At 42.5% G+C, this 20,112-nt stretch overlaps 1 pseudogene; it reads right to left on the bottom strand.

The window, feature by feature from the left end:
* Positions 1–18,380, bottom strand: part of LOC134381135 (F-box/WD repeat-containing protein 12-like) — a 38,665-nt pseudogene extending 20,285 nt beyond the window's left edge.
* Positions 18,381–20,112: the final 1,732 nt, after the last annotated feature.

Below are 20,112 nucleotides of genomic sequence, written 5' to 3'. Positions count from 1 at the left end.
TTGTGAGGACTGTGCCCTCACAAATGAATTGATCCACTGAGTAATGGGCATGGTTCCGATGGCTTTATAAGGAGGGCAACTGAGTTAGCTCTCTTCTTGTTCAGCAGTTTCTCACCATGTGATACCTTGAGTTGCTGTAGAGAGTCACTTCCCAGAAGGCCCACACCAGATGTGTTCCCTGGACTGTGGACTTACCAGCCTCCAAAACGGTAAGAAATAAATTTCATTTCTTTATAAATTACCCAGTTTCAGGTATCCTGTTATAAGTAACAGAAAACAGACTATTACAGTTCCTATACTGTTCTTATTGCTTCAGATTATACAAAAAGAGCTCTCTCTCTCTCTCTCTCTCTCTCCCCCCCCACACACACACGATTCCAAAGTCCATATGGAGGAAGGACCATGAAGAACACTTGAAATAACAACTGTAAAGAAGACTTGCCCTACTAGACATCAAACTTTTATAAAGCTATTGTATATAAAGTGATATAGTACCAGCACAACAACCATTCATATAAATGAAACAAGAGTTTATAAACACAGGCCCAAATCTAAATAGAAATTTGATATATAAAATAGGAGGCATTATAAGTCAGTGGAGGTTTTATCCAACAAACAATGTTGGAACAGTTGGTGGCTTAGTTAGAAGAAACTACGGTCAGACCCCTATGCTTCCAATCACATATAAAAAGATATTCTTAAAAGTTAAATATCAAAAATGTAAAAAAAAAAAAAGTTAGAATAAAATATAGGAAAAGAGGAACTTCAAGGTAGGATAAGAGAGGCCTTCTAAACCAAGACAGGATACCCAGAAATCATAAAAGGAGGAAAAAATTGTGGCTGGGTAAAAATTAAACTTCTGTAAAGCAAAATCCAAGAAAGAAAAATATTGAGTTTTCCTTTTTTGTTGTATCCTTGTCTGGTTTTGGTATCAAGGTGATTTTGAACTCATAGAATGAATTCGGGAGAATGGCCTCTGTTTTAATATTTTGAAGTACTTTGAAGAGGATTGTTGTTAATTCCTCTTTACAGGTTTCGTAGAATTCAGCAGTAAAGCCATCCAGTCCTGGGCTTTTCTTTGTTGGGAGACTGCTGATGACTGCTCCAATCTCGTTACTTGTTATTGGTCTGTTCAGGTTTTCTATTTCTTCTTGGTTCAGTCTTGCTAGTTTGTAGGTGTCCAGAAATTTATCCGTTTCTCCCAGGTTTTTGAATTTGTTGATGTATAGTTGTTTACAATATATGTGATGTGTAGTTGATGTAGAGTTGTTTACAAGTCAATAAATGTGATACACCACATCAGTAAATCAAAGACAAAAACCATATGATTATCTCAACAGATGCAGAAAAAGCATTTGACAAAATTCAACACTCCTTCATGATAAAGATTCTCATCAAACTAGGTATAGAAGGAAAGTATCTCAACACAATAAAAGCCATCTATGACAAACACACCACCAATATCATCCTGAATGGGAGAAAGCTTCTACCTTAAGAACAGGAACAAAACAAGGATGCCCACTCCCATCATTTCTATTTAAAATAGTATTGGAAGTATTAGCCAGAGCAATCAGGCAAGAGATAGAAATGGAGGACATCCAGACTGGAAAAGACGAAGTCAAACTGTCCCTGTTTACAGATGAAATGATCCTATATAGAGAAAAACCTACAGACTCTACAAAAAACTCTTACAGCTGATAAACAATTTCAGTAATGTTGCAGGATACAAAAATCAACATGCAAAAATCAGTAGCATTTTTATATTCCAGCAATGAACTAGCAGAAAAAGAAATCCAGAAAGCAAGCCTACTTAAAATAGTCATCAAAAAAATAAAATAAAATAAAACACCTAGGGATCAATTTAACCAAGGAGGTTGCCTTGGGTTGAATGTCCCCCCAAAACTGAACCCTCACTGTGACTGTTAAGAGGGTGGGAAATCCTATTATGGTCATTGCAAGGTGGCGGCTTGAAGATGTGTTAGATTCTGAGGATCATGCCTAATGAATGGATTAAAAATGGTGGTCATGGGTGTGGTTCTAAGGGCTTTAAAAGGAGAGTGTATGAGGAGCTATCTCTCTGCTCTTTCTGCTCTGCCATTTTCTGCCATGTGAGACCCTTGCATTGCTGTAAAGCCACCACTAAAGAAGACTCACTAGATGTGTTCCCTGGACTTTGGACTTCCAAGCCTCTGAAACTGTAAGCAATAAATTTCATATTCTTACAAAGTACCCAGTTCTGTGTATTTTGTTATAAGCAACAGAAATAGAGCAGAGGTGAAAGATCTCTACAATGAGAACTACAAATTACTTCTGAAAGAAATTAAAGAGGACATAAAAAGATGGAAAGACGTTCCATGCTCTTGGACCAGAAGAATTAACATTACAGACTCAATGCAATTCCCAGCAAGATACCAATGACATTCTTCACAGAAATATATATATAAAAAAAATCCTAACATTCATATGGAACATCAAAAGACCCCAAATAGCAAAAGCAATCCTAAGCAATAAATAAATAAATAAATGAATAAAATAAAACCATTGGTGTTACACTACCAGACTTCAACCTTTACTATGAAGCTACAGTAACCAAAACAGCATGGTAGTGGCATAAAAACAGACACTCGGACCAATGGAACAGAATAGAGAACCCAGAAATCAACCCACATGCTTGCAGCCAACTGATTTTGACAAAGTCACCAAGAACATACATTGGGGAAAAGACTGCCTCTTCAATAAATGGTACTGGGAAAACTGGACATCCATATGTAGGAGAATGAAACTAGACCCGTACCTCTTGTCATTTACCAAAATCAACTCAAAATGGATTAGACTTAAGTATAAGACCTGAAACTATAAAACTTCTAAAAGAAAAGCTACAGGAAACAGTTGAGGAAGTAGGACTGGGCAAAGGCTTTATGAATAAGACCCCAAAAGCACAGGCAACAAAATAAAAAATAAACAAATGGGATTATATCAAACTAAAAAGCTTCCGCACAGCAAAAGAAACAAGTAACAGAACAAAAAGACAACCTCAGAATGGGAGAAAATATTTGCAAAAAAGGTATTACTATCAAGAATACACAAGGAACTCAAACACCTTAACAGTAAAAAAAAACAGGTAACCCAATTAAAAAATGGGCATAGGAGATAAACAGCCATTTCTCAAAGGAAGATATACAAATGGCCAACAGATGAAAAACTGCGCAACATCACTAAGCATCAGGGAAATGCAAATCAAAACCATACAGAGATATCATCTCACACCAGTCAGACTGGCTGTTATCAAACAGGCAGAGAATGCTGGCAAGGATGCAAAAAGAGAGGGGAACCCCCTGCACTGCTGGTGGGCTTGTAAATTAGTGCAGCTTTTATGGGAAACAGTGTGGAAGCTCCTCAGACAACTACAGACAGAACTGCCACATGATCCAGCAATCCCACTGCTGGGTATGTACCCAAAGGAATGGAAATTAGCACGTCAGAGGGACACCTGCACTCCCATATTTGTCACAGCTCTACTTGCAATACCCAAGAGTTGGAACCAACCTAAACATCTATCACCAGATGAGAGGGTAAGGAAAATGTGGAATATATACCCAATGGAATACTACTTATACATAAAAAAAAGCATGAAATTCTGCCATTTGCAGCAAAATGGATGAACTTAGAGAAAATTATCTTAAGTAAAATAAGCCAGTCACAAAAAGAGAAATACCGCATGTCCTCACTCAAAGTGGGAGCTAAAAAAAATAAAGAAATAAAGATATAATTCCAATAATTCATTAACTTTCAAAAGGAGAGAACAGAACTGAGATCATCAGAGGTGGAAAAGGAGGAGGGGGAGTAGGGGTAGCAAGAAATTGGTAAAGGGCTACAAAAAATGATTATATTGTATAATGTTAAATATATTAATTATCCTAATTTTAGATCACATATCTACACATGTATTGATATTCTATGCTGTCCTCCACATATATAATCAATTATGTTTCAATAAATTGAAAAAGGAAGAAAAAACAATACTACCAAAAAAATACTAAATAGTAATATTGAGGAGTCTTTGTCACTCCAGCAGGAAACCCCAAGTCATCCCTGGAGACAGCAGGGTGCAGCAGTTAGAGCAGGGGTTCAGAGGCCAGACTGCTGAGGTCTCACCTCTTAACATGTGGCTTCACCTTCTTAAACTATAACACCCCTCCAGGCATAGGATCTGGGAGAATTCAGTGAGTTCATCAGCTATTTTATTGTTATTGGTATCCTCCCATATAAAGAACCACTACACACTGATATGGAAAGGACACACAACCCCCTGCCAGATGGACCAAGAATATGAAAAGAAAAAGCAAAAGGCCAGTAAGCACTGTAAAACATGTTCAAATTCACAAGTAAACAGAGAAATGACAACTTGAACATTGTGCATATCAGACTGGCAAAAAATAATTGTAAGCAACACTGGTAGGGATGCAGGAAGCCAGTGTTTTCCTACCCTTTTGGTGGAAGTATAAATTATCACAAACCTTTTAACACATATGACAGTGTTTATTAAAATCTAAACTACTCATGAAATTGACAAGCAACCCCATTTACGGAAATTTACACAAAAGAATAAACTCTCTAAGTATATATGCATAAGGATATTAGTGCTTAGAGCATATATATATGCTATATGTAATAGCAAAAATACCTGAATGTATATAAAATACAAAAATGATACCTGAATGTTCATAGAGAAATGGCTGAATAAATTACGACACAACCATGTTATGCTATATTAAAGGGGTATTAAAGAACAAATGAGAACTACCTGTATACAAGTTGACAAGAAGGAACGTCCATCAATTTACAGAAGTGTGTGCAAGATAATCTTATCTTGTTTAAGAAATTAAAGTAATACTTTCTAACAACCAAGCACCTCTCTACATAATCACACACGAGTGTGCCTGTATGTATTTGCATAATAAAATAGGGTACAGACCAAATGGTTAATACTCGTAACATTAGTGCATAGGATCAGGAGAAAGGGGCAGAGAATATTAATTTTACTTTAAACACATTTATTGTTTAATTTTTAAATTTTTATTGTTTAAATTTTTATGAAAATGTTTACCTTGAATTTGAAATGGCTGAATCTTTTTAAAACTTAATTGACTCTATTTTTAGAGCAGTTTTACGCTGACAGAAAAACTGAGTGGAAAGTATAGGCAGTACCTTAGTGCTCACATACCCCTGCCCCACCTGCAGTTTCCCGTTAGCCTTTTGCATGGGGCTGGTACATTTGTTACAAATGATGAACCAATCCTGATACATCATTATTAACTGAAATCCGGTGTTTATACTGGGGATCACTCTTAGTGTTGTTTATTCTACGGGTTTTGACTAATGCATAATGTCATGTATCCACCATTATAGTATCATGCAAAATAACTTTGCTGACCTAAATCCCCTGTGCTCCACATAGGCAGCACCCACCCTCACCCCCACCACCACCCAACTCTTGATCTTTTTACCACACAATCCAGCAATCACACTTCTTGGTACCCAAGTGAGTTAAAAACTTGTGTCCGCAATAAAACCTGCACACAAATGTTTAAAGCAACTTTACTTATAATCACCAAACGTGGAAGCAACCAAGATGTCCTTTAATAGGATAAACAAATCGTGTACATCCATACAGTGGAATATTATTCAGTGCTAAAAAGAAATTAGCTATCGAGCCACAAAAAGAGATGGGAGGACTTCGTGTATTGCTAAATGAAAGAAGCCAACCTGAAAAGCCTACTTTGATTCCATTTGTGTTGTTACAACACAATACCTGAGACTGGGTAATTTATAAGCAGCAGAAATTTATTTTCTCACATTTCTGGAGCTGGGAAGTTCAAAATCAAGGTGCCCTTGGGTTCAGTTGTCTGGTGAAGGCCTTCTTCTTTCATCCTCAGGAGGAGAAGAACAGTGTCCTCACACAGTAGAAGATGGAAGGCAAGAGAGGCAGATTCCCTCCATCAATTCCTCTTATAAGGCCACTTAATCCCATTCACGAGGACTTCATTCTTATGACTCAATCACCTCCCAAAGGATATCCTTCCCAATACTGGTGCACTGGGGATTAAATTTCAATATCAATTTCAAGGGGACAAAAGCATGTAAGCCACAACACCAACGATATGACCAAAATTTTTAAAAAGAAAATAAGGTTGAAGATTTGCTCATGAAGGGTATCAGGGCTGGGAAGCCAGGCAGAATGGCATGAAGGGCCTCTGGCACTGTGAACCTGTCCCACTGGAAATAATGGAGCACACTAAAGTAGGATTTGATGAACTGTGGCCTGCAGCCAAACCCAGCCCACTGCCTATTTCTGTATTGTGCGCAGTTTTGTATCTTGGATTAAAAAAAAATCAAAAGAATATTTCATGGCACAGGAAAATTACATGAAATTCAGGTTTCAGTGTCCGTAAATAAAGTTTTACTGTACTATAGCCACTCTCATTTGTTTGCTTATTGTCTATGGTTGCTTTAATGTTGTAACAGCAGAGATGAGTAGTGTGACAAAGACTGGCCTGCAAAGCCTACAGTATTTACTATTTAGCCATTTACAGAAAAACATGCCTACCCCACGTGAAAGCACTTTCTCTATTCAAGTTAAGATCTTTTCATTTTGACAACTGTGGAAGGTCCCAGCCCTCAAGTCTTCTTCCTACCCAAGTGCCTTTAAATCTTAGCCTGCCCGTGGCCACACGTCCACACCCTGCAAGCAGGTCTCTTTCAGGAGACCTGACACCACAAGGAGTGAGGGTGCAGCTGAGACCTGAACTCCACCTGGTCTCCTGACACCCTGGTGGGCGGCCCCTCCTCCCCCCCTGCTGCTGCTGTCTTGTGTTAGTTAACTTGAGAGGAACCTGCTACTTTTTAGAGGCAGCATCCACTTGCAGCACCCGATGAACAGTGAGAGGTGAGCACTCACTTCCCAAGAGACTGTTTATTTACATAATAAAATAAGACAGTAAAGGTACCTTTGCCTGTCTAGGACAATCAAACATGCGAAATAATCGACAGTTTTCCAGGAAAATATCTATTTTAGGAGGTCGTGTTCCATCTGTGTGGCCCCAGGCAGAACTCCTGGATTTGCAGGGCGACCACATGGTTCAAGACTAAGGACATTTTCCCTGTCTCAGTCCCAGTGTATCCTTCTATAAAATTAGGATGATAATAATGAATACCCTGCTTGGCTGCTGTAATGAGAAAATGGCTATGAAAACTTCTTAACCATAAGCACCAACAAAGTTTGAAGTATTAATTTAGTTATCCAGGTTTTCACACGTGGGCATAAATGAAAGTTGTAATTATCTAGGTAGAACCACCACCCAGTGGCCAGCATCAGTCCCCACGTGGAGAATCACATGACAGAGTGGCTTCAGATCAAAGTCCGATGACGCTCACATGAAGGTGCGAGGGACAGCATGGCAGCAGCCATCCCAAGCAGGCGCCAACACGGCCCCCAGCAGGCGCTGTTGGTAAAGTCAGTGCAGCAAGAAGCCAAAAATGTGTCACCTGAGACTGGTCAGACTCGAGTTTCAAACACGGGTCCACTCGTGCTTGTTACCAGTGTGACCTGGCACACTAATTGATCCTCTTGCAAGCCCAGATTTCTCATCTGCAAAATAAGGTTCCCACTCCTCACCTCAGTAGTTTTCCATGATGATTAAATGAGATCATAAAGATAAAAGGCCTGAGACCCTTTGACCAAGGACACAGTAAGGATTCAATCAATCTCATCCTCACCTTCCCTTCCTGGGGGCCTGCTCACCTCATGCAAATCCCAGGCACGCACAGTGCAGTCTGAGGACACAGTGCAAACCACAGACTTCTCCCTCCTGTCAAACCGGTACTCACTAGTTGTGACGTAAGCCAGCTCCTCTATCTGTCCTGTAAGAGAACACAGACACAGATGGCCTGTGCTGTGAACACTCAACTCGGTAAAAGGGCAAGCAAGAAAACCATTTCTCCTTCTCTGTCTCAGGAGCACAATGGACGCTCATTTAGGGGACAGTGTGGATGGCAAAAGAACTAGGGCTTCAGAGTTACAATTGGATTCTGCTCCCAGGACTGCCCATCACCCTCCAGCCATGTAACCTTAATCTACCCCCTGCACTTTTACTTTCTGTTGCTTCCTACTCTGAAACAGACATAATGAGCCCTTCCTCACAAGGTTATTGCAAGGATCAAATGACATAACACAAATGATATAGAACACAGCAAGACATGCACTCATCAAGTGATGCTTTCCCAGTCATTGGCTGAAATGCCATGACTTCACCAGAAGGAGACTTGACTTGACCAGAGTGAGCAGTGGGAGTGAGCACAGCTACCACATTCCCCACCTCATACCTGCGTGCCCGGCAATGGCTCTGCAGATGAAGTCTTTCCCTGGCCGCCCAGATTCCATTCGGAACTCCAGCTCAGACCAGCAGAGATAGTACTGTTTCCATGTCTGTGTGCCCAGGACAACCTCAGAGGCTTTCCAGGAGGACCAGCATCTCAGACACAGCTGCCTGAAAAACAGAAATTCCAGGCGGTATATAACAGTCATGGTTTTTGGAGCCAATAGGCCTAGCTTTGAATCCTGGCTTTGCCTTTTATTGGCCATGAATTCACTTTACCTACCTAGGCCTCAATTTCCTCTTCTGTAAAATGGGGGTAAGGACCACATAACATTGAATGAGTGCTCACTACATATTAGGCACAAAGTGCTTCTTATAACAACCCTATTAAATAAGATCACATCCCGATTCTATACCCAAGGACGTGGAGGCAGAGAGTGGTTAGACAACTTACTCAAAGTTATGCAGCTGGGATGCAAGAACTCACATTTTTTGAAGTCACCAACTCTAACTTTTGAATTGCCTATTTCTCCCTTCAATTCTGTCAGCTCTTCATGTATTTGCTGCTCTGTTGTTAGGGGCATATATATTTACAATTGCTGCATGTTCTTGATGGATTGACCTGCTTATTATTCTCAAACATCTTTCTTTGTCCCTAAAAACATCTTTTATCTTAAAGTCTATTTTGTCTGATATTAGTATAGCCACACCAGCTCTTTTAGATATTTTTTGCATGGTATCTTTTCCCATTCTTCTATTTTCAACCTATCTGTGTCTTTGAATCTAAAGTAAGTCTCCTGAAGACAGCATAAAATTGGATCATTTTTTAAACTCATTCTGCCAATCTCTACCTTTTTACTGAATGTGTAATCCATACACATTTAATGGAATTACTGATAACACAGAATACATGTATGTCATTTTGCTATTTATTTCCTAGGTCTTATGCCTTTCCCCCCTCTATTCCATTATTACTGCTTTCTTTTGTGTTAAATATTTTCTAGGGTGCTATTTTAATTCCCTTGTCATCTCTTCTACCATATTTTAGTGGTTGTCTTGGAGATTACTATTTAAATTTTAATGTATAACAATCTAGTTTTGATTAATACCAACTTAATTTCAATAATATATTAAACCTTTACTCCTATATAGCTCCATTTCCTCCCTGCCTCCTTTGTGCTGTGATTGTCACATATATTTCATCTTTATACACTGTATGCCTGTCAAAAGAGATTTATACTTACTGCTTTATATAGTTGTCTTTTAAATCAGATAGGAAAAAGAAGTTACAAACAAAAAATACATTTATACTACCTTTTATATATGCCTATTAAGTTACCTTTACTGGTACTCTTTATGTTTTTATGTGGATTCAAATTACTATCTAGTGTCCTTTCACTTCCCTTTAGTATTTCTTGCAGACTCCCTTTAATACTTCTTGCAGGGCCAATATATCCCCAATGTGGCAATACTAAGAGTTGAGGCCTTTAGGAGGGGAGTGTATTTTAAGGGCTCTGCCCCCTCATGAATTGATTAGTCCATTCATTATTAATGGCATAATGGGTTACCGTGAGAGTGGCACTAGTGGCTTTTTCTTTAACAAGAGAAAGAGACTTATTGAGCATTCTAGCATGCTTTGCCCTCTTGCCATGTGCTTCTTTGTACCACCTTAGGATTATGCAGAGTCTCTACCAGTAAGAAGGCCTCAACAGGTACACTCCTTCAATTTTGGACTTCCCAGCCTCCAAAACTGTAAGAAATAAATTTCTTTTCTTGGGCTGGCTGGTTAGCTCAGTTGGCTAGAGCACAGCCTTATAACACCAAGGTCACAGATTCAGATCCTTGTACAGGCCAGCCACCCCCACAAAATAAATAATAGATAAAAATTTATTTTCTTTATAAATTACCAATTTTAGGTATTCTGTTATAAGCAACAGAAAACTAAGACGCAACATGAGTCAGCTGTTGATTCCCTTTACTGAATTTTTCATTTCAGTACTTTTCAATTTCAAAATTTCTAGTTATTTTTTATCATTTCTTTATTGGTATTCTCTATTGGGTGAGACAAGCTGTCTCATACTTCCCTTTAGTTCTTTACACGTGGTTTCCTTCAGTTCTTTCAACATATTTTAATTAGCTGACATTAAATTTTTGTCTAAAGTCCAATGTCTAGGCTTCCTCAAGGACAGTTTCTGTTGGTTGCTTTGTTTCCTGTGCATTGGCCATTCTTTCATGTTTCTTTGTATGTCTCATAACTTTTGTTGAAAACTGAACATTTTAAATAATATTATGTGCAACTCTGGAAATCAGATCATTTCTGGTTTTTTTTTTTTTTTGCTGTTTTATGTTACTGTTTGGTCAGTGATGTTTCTGAACTAATTCTGAAAAGTCTGTATTCTTTATTATGGGTAGCCACTGAAATCTCAGCTCAGTTAGATTACTGCTTACTAATAACTTGACAGAGATTTCCTTAGTCTGGAACCAGTAAGTCTCCCAGTCTTTGCCAAGGGGTTCTGTTTGCAGATTGGGGCCCATCTTTAACATTCAGCAGGCAATCTGATGACTCTACCTTAGCCTTCACTTCCTGCTTATGCACAGTCTCAGGATCAGCAGGAGTTTAGAGTCTTCTTAGGTTTTTTTCTGAGCTTGCACACAGCCCTGGGCATGCATGTCATCCTCCAGATTCTTAGGAACATGTCAGAGTTTTTCAAAGTCTTTAAGGACATCTCATTCCCCAGCTTTTCTTTTTAAGCTTTTTGGTCAGTCTATTGTTTGCCCAACTGTCAGCCAGGCACAGAGTTAACCAGATGTCTGTAACTGTTTCAACAAATGTCCCAAAGTAAATTTTTTTTTAACTCTACATCAGGTCAAATAAAGATAGCATTACAAATAGGGTCTTCTAAGAAGCACCAGACAGGTCAAGTAATGACAGTTCTCTGGGAATGAGCCTTTCAAGGATCTCCAATCCCATTCTTCACTCTCCAGTGACTGCCAGAATCCAGTTTTCACTGTTATTCTGAGCTGTTGATATCCAAGTCTAACATAGAGCTAGAGGGGGTTTACAGGAATAGGAATATTCTTACTGAGATTCAGTCATTTTTCTTGAGTAAACATTTCCCAGATTGCTGCAAGCCTTTGGTTATTTCCAGAGTTCTGAAAAAGTTGGTTTTGACCATTTTTGCCAATTTTCTCATAGCTTTTATGAAGACAACTTTTGGAGGTTGTTACTCTGCCATCTTCCAGGAGCCTACATTCTTAATGTATATGTGACCACTGTCAATCCTATGATAGTACCTTTCTCATAGGTTGTTGAGAATAAAATGTTAGCTCATCCATGCTGCAATTACTAAACACCTACCTAATCTGTGGTCCCTGGAGTGAATGAGACATGGCTCTTGCCCTAGAGGCACTCTCAGCTGGTAGTTAGTTAGAGGATAAGCAAAAATAAAATTCAGGGAATTGCTAAGTTCTAGAAGGAAGAAGCAGCTTATGGTGCTATGGGATTTGAGCACAAGGAGAGTGGATATCTGGCTGGAAAGTGAGGGAGGCTTTATGGACAGAGGCTTTCAGCACTTAAGGTACATCAGAGCTGATGTGGCATCCTCTGGCTCCAGTCCAGTACTCATACCTCAAGAGGTGGAGAATGAAGTCAGATGAAAAATAACTCGTTCATATCCCCACAGTCTGAACAAGTACAACACAAAGTCTCTATCATCCTAACTTGCACACTCATTGAACACTTACGTGTCAGGTTTTGTTCTAGGCACTGAAGAGCTTCCAAAACACTGAGAAGAGTTTTAGTGCTCAGGTGGGGTGAGGTTTACTGTGTTTGCTGAATCTCTGGTCTTTCTACCAGAAATACCATATTGACAGCCTATGGGCAGAACAGGCCCCCAGATTATTTTGTTCGGCCTGCATAGGAATGGCCCACATGAACTAGCTGCCAACACTTAAAAATCAGGAGATTTTACATAAAAATCAGATAAAAGCAGGAGGTCAAGCAATACTGAACCCAAATTCCCACCTGGCAAAATTTGCCTGGAGCCACACGGCTATACCCTTTAGATGACAATGATTCACCACTGTCTTCATCATTCCCTTTATCTCCCTGACTCTGAGGCTGAATGTCACTTTCCTTATGTCATCACTCTTATTCTGTTGATCTTATTTTAGTTGAAATAAAAGGAAAGGAAAGTATTTCTTGTACACATAGTTCAATCTAAACAGTGATTGTTTAGACTGAAATATAACAATCTAAACAAGTGTATTGAATTGTGTCCCCCCCAAAACTCACTGAAGCTTGAATTGTGTCCCCCAAATTTTATGTATTAGAAACTTCGCCCCCATTGTGACTGTTAAGAGGGTGGGAAATCCTGTGGTAGTTGAAAGGTGGAGCATTGAAGAGGTGATTGGATTGTAGGATCGTGCAGTAGTGAATGGATTAATAATGGTGGTCAGGGGCGTGGTGTGAAGGGCTTTAAAAGAACAGAGAGGAGAGTCTGTCTCTCTCTTGCTCTCTCTCTGCTCTTTCTGCTTCCACTATCTTGCAATGTGAGGGGTCACTGCCGGCCACCACCAGATGTGTTCCTTGGACTGTGGATTTCCCAGCCTCAAAAACTGTAAGCAATAAATTTTGTTTTCTTTATAAATCACACAGTTGCCGGTATTTTGTTATAAGCAACAGAAATGGACTAACACAAGTATAAACATAAAAGCTAGACCAAGAAGATAATGTGGTTTTAAAAAAGCAGGAGATGGCACATTTCGCTGTGGAAGTGAAATCTATTTCTACATAGATTTAAGTCCATCATATATCAAACCACAGTGAGAACTTTAACCAATATTTAGAAGAGAGATAATAAAACCAAGTGATTTAACCAAAAAAGGAAAAAAGGTGAACATCAATAAAGTATAAATATGAATAAAGTAAGTGAAAAAAATACTTTGGCACCAAAACCTTTCACAGATAGCAATTAATAACAAAAAAGAAGCTATTGGCCACAACAGAAATTACATACCTTAAATGGAAGCAATTATTTGCAATTTTACTTCTAACCAAAAAGCTAATGCTTAATGTGTTGAAGAAATTACAGGATTTCAAAGGTCATAAAGCATTTAAAATAGTAACTTGTAGCATTTTCAATTGAAATTATACAGTACAAATTAAAAATATATCACATGGTCAACCATGTTTATTCACTGTGTCCATGAGAATTTCAATGGGCCTGGAGAGCTTTTGGACATGGCACCCATGATAGGCACAGCATCAGGAAATGACACATGCATGTGTCCACAGGTCATGATGCCTTTGGAATGCTGTTGTCTGAGCTTAAGAAACATAAACCCAGTGTTTTTATAAGGACAGTAGTCAAGGATACAAACACAAGGGATGACACCAAAACTATAAAATAGTAATGAACTGAAAACCTATTCATGATTTGGCCTGCAGACAACTGAACAATTTGCATGAGGAACCTGGAGGCACAGGATGGTAACATATGAACACTACCTGGAAGTCAGGTGATGTGCTGAAGAGAATATTCTTGAACTGCTCAAAGAAATACATTTCACTCAGAAAATTCCTACCCTGGCTTATGAGGAAAGATAACAAAGACTAGGGTTGGGATTGGCATCACACCTCTTTAAACATGTAAATATTCTTGGGCCAGGACCTCCACAAATAGTTACAATACGTGAGTCAATTCATTTATTCCTAGTGAAACAATTTCTTTGAGAAACGCATTTGCTAAGACATAATCTTGTCCACTTTCCTATAGAAAAATCACTTTCTGGAACTGAATGTTATATCTAGACTACATTCCCCCAATTGTACAGATAAAGACCAAATTCTCATAAAAGTTCTCTTACTTCGAAACTGGCTAGAGATTAGTACTGTTTTTCTAGTTAATATTAGTAATAAAAACTTAATAAAAACCAACAAATGGAATAGCGCTATATGATACTGCAAACTAAATATGGCAAGACTGGCATTCCTGATGTCCCAAATATCTCAAGGCACAGTCATCCTAAAAATAAAGAGTCTTTCCATGTTTCAAAGACAATGTGTGAACAGCTGTTCTCCATCATGAGTGGCTACAATTATAGTTCCTAGTTGGCAGTTAGAGCAGCACTGTATTCTGCAACAAGATCTGACAGTTTTTTTTTTGGCAGCTGACTGGTACAGGAATCGAACCCTGGACTTTGGTGTTATCAGCACCATGCTCTAACCAACTGAGCTAACCGGCCAGCCAGTGACAGTTATACCTTGGTACAAAAAAAAAAGATGTCAGGTTCCAAAGAAATGAATTAGTAAAAAAAAAAAAAAATTAACAACTTGACAATTAAAATGTCTTTTATTTTTAACTTTATTTTTTTCATTTGATCTTTATAACTTCTAATACCATACAAGTTTGTGTTGCTATGTTGTTACACCAAAGCTGAATTAAAATAAAGGCAGCTTGATCATATTTCTGTTGATCTGTCTTCTATCAGCCAGCTGCATTCATTTGCTGTATATTTCTGCCCCTGAGTTTGATGGCCCCACCTTATTTCCCATTTGATTAATATAATCTTTCATATTTCAATATTCTAGAAAAACAGCTACATCCCTAACCAGGGAGGATTCTCCTACTGGTAGGGATCGTGGATAATCCTTTCTTATGCACTCAGCAGAGCCAGAAATTCAGATGCTCAGAAGCCTTAACCAGTGCACCCACCGCTCCTCTGCAGGACCACATATGGCTCTTCTTTCACTCACCTCCACAGTTCCTTGGTCCTTGAAACCTCATTCCAGACCTAGAACGAGGAGGAGAGAAGTGTATGGTCAGACAACAGGCAGTGAGCACCTAGCCTGCCAGGCCCTGTGGAGGGGACAAGAAGCTGAATCAAACTCAGTCCCTGCACTCAAGAAAACGCACCCTGAGGTAGAGCTAGAGACATATTTGAATAATCAAAAACAATCAAATAATGAACGAGAAAGGGCAGAATGAGCAACTCAATGGGGGTAAAGGGTGGGGTGCCAAGGGACTCAGAGAAGTGATGACTGATCAAGTCTCAAAGAATGAGTAGCAGTTCTTTACGTGGCTGCGGCATTGCTGAGACACAACAGCTGGGCGAATATTCCTAAGGGTGAAAAAGATGAATGAGTAATTTCTCTTAATTAGAACATAGGATTCTGGGTGGAGAAGAATGGAAAAAGGAGCTGAAGGTTGGCTTAGACCAACTCCCAAAAGTTGTAATGGCAAAAACAGTGAGATGCTACTTGAGAATTTTGAAGAGGAGAGTGGTAGGGTCAAACTGCATCTCAGAAAATCACTTTGGCTACTGTGAGAAGGAAGGTTTGGAGCTGAGAGCAGAGAAGTATGCCTGGTAAGAAGGCTGCTGCAATGAAGTAAATTAAGGCACGGGCCAAGGGGATATCCCAGAAATGCTGGACGGCAGAATGAGGGCAGCCTCCAGCCTCCCAGGCTGTCCTGTATCCTCTACACAGACTATCCTCCCACGACTGCTTTCTGCAGTAGTGTTTACCAGGAGGGTCAGGACAGTTTCACAGAATAGGGAACAGGGTGCCAGACCTTTCCCCCCCTCAGGCCCAGGCCTGCCTCATGGAACTTCCTACCCTCTCCAGCTAAGACGTCCAGAATTCTGGAGCCTACACAGCTTCAGTGGGCAACTCTCTAGAGCCTTCGGTGGGCCAGAACCTCTGAGGGTCCCATCCCAGACATGTGGCTTTCCAAGCCCGGGCAGAAGCAATGACCACCCTCTCTGAGCCCAAGCGACCCCTTCAACAGCCCTCATTCACCTGCCAACTCAAAGTTCCTACGCCTTTAAGAAGTCTTTTTGGCTGGCAGAAGTGTAAAGTTTATATTCTGCAAACTCAAACCAGGCAAGATGATCTGTGCATTTTCTCTGTATATCCTTCCTTTCTCTCTCTCTCTCTCTCTCTCTCTCCTTTCTATAGTTCCTAGTTCAAAACCCAACTGAGATCTTGTTTCCCAGACAGAGAATTGTAATACACAATACACCCTGCAAAATAAATGCTACCCACCTTTAAGGATCCTTCCGTTAGCTCCTGGCCTTCACAATGACACCGTGAGGCAGGGATTACTGACCTCATTTTACCTATGAGGAAACTATGACCTGGGGAAACTGGTGCTACCATAGGGTATTGGGCACCTCCCTTTCAAACTTGTCCCCTAAGTTACCCCTAGCCTACTGCCATGGAAACAGCTAGGGATCCAATTCCAGCTCTGTGCATAACTCCATGGGTGACCTTGGGCAAATCACTGTGTGATATTCAGTATCCTGATCAGTAAATATGAGGGCAAAAGCCCAATATTTCACTTGATACACTTAAAAGTATAATAACGGGCCGAGCCCATGGCACACTCAGGAGAGTGCGGCGCTGGGAGCGCAGCGATGCTCCCGCCCCAGGTTCGGATCCTATATAGGAATGGCCAGTGCACTCACTGGCTGAGTACCGGTCACGAAAAAGACAAAAAAAAAAAAAAGGATAATAACGGTATTCTAGCAAGGATCTGCTTATTAACCTTTTTGTAAAACGATATAATATGTATTTTAAGTTCCTTAAAGAAATTCATTTACTCAACAAATATTTACTGAGAGAACTTAACCGTCAAGGCACACACTGGGTGACAGAGACAGTGATGAAAAGTACAAACTCCCTCTCTTAAGAACGGATTTAGCAGGGAAAACCCGATACTAAACAAATACACGATACAAATAATCACGAGATTACAGTTCTGCGGAGTCCTCGGGGGGAAGAAGACAGCGTGCCTGTAACACAGGGCGGTGCACAGCGGGGAACCCACGGGAGGAGCTCACTCCACCAGTGTTTATTTCGTGAGCACCGGCATGAAGGAAACGACGGACGGGGGTTGCGAGTGGCTGGGGACGGACACCTTTGAGCCGGCAGGATGCGGAGCCATCAGCATCACGGGGAGAACCGGGAGTGTGGCCGTCCGGGCACAGGGAACGGGTAAAAGAAAAGCTCCCAGGAAGGAAGTTCCAGAACATTCCAGAAAAGGCGAGAATGCAAAGGAAAACGGTCTCTAAGCCAATTTTAGGAGTGAACCCTGATGGCAGGGAGCCTGCGTCTGGTTCACAGGCGCCCAGCGCAGGAGAAGGGACGGTCGCTAGAGCCTCCCGAGGACGCCGAGGTCTCCGCCCGGGACCACGAGCGACTCCCGCCGCTTCACGGATTCAGAGCAGACCGACAGCCTCCCCCACGGACAGGGAGACCGAGGGTCCAGAGGAGAAGCCCCGGCCGCGGACGCGCCGGCGACCACAAGCCCAGGCCCTGCCTCTCGCCCTGCACAGAGCGCGTCACCTTGTCCACCTGCGAGGCGCAGAGAAGGTCTGGGGCCTCCAAGAAGGAGAAGACGCGAAGCAGCTCGTCCCGACCCAGCTGCGGGTCCGCCCCGCCCCGCCCCGCTCCGCTCCCGCCGCCTTCGCCGCGCTCCCGCCGCGGCCCCGCCCCGCCCCCGCCGAGCCCCCGCCGCGATCCCGCCGGCTCCGCCCAGCCCGCCCCGCTCTGCCCCTCCCGCCCCGCCCCCGCCGAGCCCCCGCCGCGATCCCGCCCCGGCCCCTTCCTGCTCCCGCCCAGCCCGCCCCGCTCCCGCCGGCTCCGCCCAGCCCGCCCCGCTCTGCCCCTCCCGCCCCGGCCCCTTCCTGCTCCCGCCCAGCCCGCCGCGCCCCGACAGCCACGCCCAGCCCACTCCGCTAACTCTCTTAAGTGCCGGCCGGCTCCTCTTTCCCTGACTGCCAACTTGCCTCTGCCCTCGCGCTCGTCCTGATCCTCGCACTGAACCAACCCTGTTTTAAACCCTTGTCCTGGCCCTCGGTCTGACCTGCTCCCTTGCACTGGATCTTGCACTGGACGCCGGCCCTGCCCCTTGACCTTGCTCTCGCTTTCTCGACCTCACCTTTGACCTGGGCCTGACCCTGGTCTTCACCCTGGGCCTTCACCCTGACCCTGCTCCTCATCCTGACTCTGACCGGTGCTGGCCACCATCTGCCATCTACCCCTACACCTGTTGCTGCCCTTACCTCAGCCCTCATGACCCTGACATTCACTGTGTCCCTGGCCTTCACTGTTGCTTCACCACTACCTGAACCTCCCAGAGGGCAGGGTCCTGGCCCTGCCCATCGTACTGACCCTCACTATCCCTTTCCCTACCATTGGTTTTCTCTCTAATGCTGGTCTTGGCCCTCATCCTTGCCCTGGTCCTGGTCACAGCCGCTGGTCACAGGAGTCCTGACTGTCACCTGTGCCCTCGCCTACATCTGTCCCAGGCCTGGCCTCAACTCTGACCCTCACCCTGGCCTTTGTCTTGGCTTTGGCACTGGCCCTGGCCCTCACCCTGGTCATTGCCCTGGCCTAGGTCCTTGCACTTACTTGCTCTCACCTTTGCCCTCCCCTCGCCCTTGCCATATGACTCTCATCCTCGCTCTGGACCCCTTCTTTGCCTTCACTTGGGCCCTGAACTTTGTACTTGCACTAGCCCTGGCAGTTCACCTGGCCTTCCCCTGGCCTGGCTTTGCCATCTCCCTTATCCTTGACCTCAACTGAACCTTTGCCCTCAACCTGGTCTTTGCCCTGGCTCTTACATTTGCCCTCATTCTCTTTGACTCTCACCCTCACTATGAACTTGAGCCTGACCCCTGTTCCTCACCCTCGCCTGGTTTTGCCCTCATGTTGGTGCTTGTCCTCACCTAACATTCACCCTCACCCTGACCTTTGCAGTCACCCTCACAATGACTCTCAGCCTCCCTCTCACCTTGGCGCTGTCCCTTGTGCAAGCCCTGCCCTGACCCTCACCTTGGCTTTTATGCTAGCCTTGATACCAGCCATGGACCTCATGTGGTCTTGGTCCTGGCCTATACAGGTTCAGATCAGATTTAAAGTAAAAGTGAAGGGCAGAGTGAAGGTCAAGATCAAGTTCGAGGTCAGAGTCATTGCTAGGATGAGGTTGAGATCAGACACAGAGAGATGAGGATCAGAATGTGGGAGAGTGTCCAGTTCAGAATAAAGGACTGTGTCAAGTTAAGGATCAAAGTAAAGGAGAGGTCAGGGCCATGTTCAGTGTCAGAATCTGGCTCAAGGTCAAAATTAGTGTGAGAGAAGTTTTAGGGTTAGGGTTGGGTTCAAAATCAAGCTGAAGGTCAAGATGAGTGTGAAGGTCAGGATGAGGATACATTAGAGGGTCAGGATCAGTTTATGGTCAAGGTCAAGATCAGGGATAGGTTTGGTCAGGGTAAGGACATGGTCAATGACAGAGTGAGGTGAGGTAAAATTGACAGTCTCATTCAGGTTGACAGTGAATGTCCAGTTCTGGATAGGATTCAAGGTCAATTCCAGAGTCAAGGTGAGTGTGAGGTTGATGTTCAGGATTAGGGTCCCTGAACTTGACTGAGGGTGAGTGTCCCATTAAGGATAAATGTTCTGGGGTGGTATCAGGTTCAGGGTCATGATCAGTGTGAGAGCTATGTCATTGTCAGGGCCAAGGTCAGGGTGAGTGTTAGGGTCATGTTAATCATCAGGGTCAGGATCACAGTCACGGTGAGCATCAGAGTAAGATGAGAGTCAGGGTGAAGGTGAGGATCAAGTTCATGGTCAAGGTTAAGTTCCAGGTCAAGTGCAGTCAGAGTCAGGGTGATGGTTAGGATAAAGGTCAGAAATGGGCTAGGGTTAGGGAGAGAGTAAATATGAGAACAA

The sequence above is a fragment of the Cynocephalus volans genome, chromosome 6, assembly GCF_027409185.1.
Source record: "Cynocephalus volans isolate mCynVol1 chromosome 6, mCynVol1.pri, whole genome shotgun sequence".
NCBI lineage: Eukaryota > Metazoa > Chordata > Mammalia > Dermoptera > Cynocephalidae > Cynocephalus > Cynocephalus volans.
The sequence above is the reverse complement of the archived record's forward strand: the minus strand, read 5'-3'. Positions and strand labels throughout refer to the sequence as shown.